Source organism: Periplaneta americana, chromosome 11 (genome assembly GCF_040183065.1).
Source record: "Periplaneta americana isolate PAMFEO1 chromosome 11, P.americana_PAMFEO1_priV1, whole genome shotgun sequence".
NCBI lineage: Eukaryota > Metazoa > Arthropoda > Insecta > Blattodea > Blattidae > Periplaneta > Periplaneta americana.
This window is the reverse complement of record NC_091127.1, coordinates 152,491,827-152,492,928: the sequence shown is the minus strand read 5'-3', so window position 1 is coordinate 152,492,928 and position 1,102 is coordinate 152,491,827.

Genomic DNA, 1,102 nt, shown 5'->3' with positions numbered 1-1,102 from the left:
TTGTCACCTGAAAGAATTCAGTAGCTGAGAGAAATGAAGCTAATTCGAAGCAGGTTAAACAATAGCTATGAAAAACATATAGTTCTTGTCTTGAAAAGATGTAGAGAGAATACCTTTCCATTATCAACATAATGTCCAGAATATCGAAACTTGTAATTAAACATTTATCTTTGTTCTTAACGACAGGAATATGTATATTTTATTTTCTTTGTTGATTGATGCATGTCATATATCGTAGTACTCATCACCTCCGTTGTCGTTGCTGTCACCATCATCATCATCACCACCACCACATTGCACTTTATTTCTCTCTTCTTCACCCTCATTTTCCTGCTATAATCTCCTCCTCCCTTCTTCCACAATCACTGCATTTTCTGGCTTAATGTAGATATGGATCATTTTTTGCTTTCCTGTATCTTACAATTGACAGTAAAATTCCATTATTCTGTTCCAAATGATGCAACGTTACAGCATAGGAATTAAAATAGTGTTAAAATTGTATTAATTTTTTATTCCAAATGAGTACGAGCATTCACGACACAAAATTTACTGCCGTTCTATTACTTATTAGCATATTCCTTGTAAAATTCATTACTTTAATGGTCTTAAATGGACAATACTCAAACTATTTTGAAACGGCTTTGTTTTAAAACGAGTCGAAATGTCATTGATAGGAATTCGAGTCGTAGCAGAAGATGTTTGAAATACTGTTACATTTTTACTCTTCGTGTACTGGTAAATCCACAGAACGATAGTCTGCAAAAAGATTGTCTCTGTGTACCTTAACCTCTAAATATGAACGAACGGTATCCCACATAATATATCACTGATGACGAGATAATGACTTCAGACTAAATATGTAATTATCGAATATGTTTCACTATGAAAATACATTAAACACTGACATGTCGTCTGCTTCTTGATCTTACGTCAATTTCTTATTTATTATTACCTGAAAGCCTTTTGAGTGAATAAATAAATTTACAATACATACCGCGAAAATCTGTAATACCTGTCATTCATGTTGTACTTAAAAATTGACATTGATGTACATAATTACTTATTTCAGTTTCCCGCCTTCAACTCGAGTTTATGACGTCTC